Below are 583 nucleotides of genomic sequence, written 5' to 3'. Positions count from 1 at the left end.
AAACGGTAGGAACCTACAGGTGGCAAAGTAAGAGTAGGTACGCTGCCTCAAAATTGTGCGCCTACGAGCACCTGTTTTCTTTCTACAGGTATGATCAACCGCTTTTCTTTCTAAAAATATACAGGGGTTTTAGGCGGGAATTTCCCATGATGCGTTTATGAGAGCCAATAAACCTAGTAATTTAACATGTTTATTATTTTTGCAAAATGTAATTACTTAAATGATTGCAACTATGCAAAGTGTGCAACTCTGTTAGCGTCCAGCTGATTTTTTTAAAATGGGACACCAGCCAGTCCTTCCTAAAATTTGCAGATTTAATGATACATTTTGAATATTTTTTTACAGCATGCCTACTTAGGTCGCAACATACAGGGTGGTTTTCTAGTGAGATAGAGTCCATTATTTCCGTTGATGTTGAACTTTCGAAAAATAGTTTCATATAAAAGTGGTTGACGCACAAAGTGGGCACATTTTAAAAATATCTTATATGTAAAGCTCGGATTAAAGGCAAATTGCTTTTTTTTGCCTATTTTGCTTATTTCAAACATTTATTGGAAGTTTTGCCTTTCTCGGAAATTTGTGT

Source organism: Dendroctonus ponderosae, unplaced genomic scaffold (genome assembly GCF_020466585.1).
Source record: "Dendroctonus ponderosae isolate FM_Combo_2020 unplaced genomic scaffold, Dpon_F_20191213v2 Dpon_F_20191213_3, whole genome shotgun sequence".
Classification (NCBI taxonomy): domain Eukaryota; kingdom Metazoa; phylum Arthropoda; class Insecta; order Coleoptera; family Curculionidae; genus Dendroctonus; species Dendroctonus ponderosae.
This window is presented reverse-complemented; position numbering follows the sequence as displayed.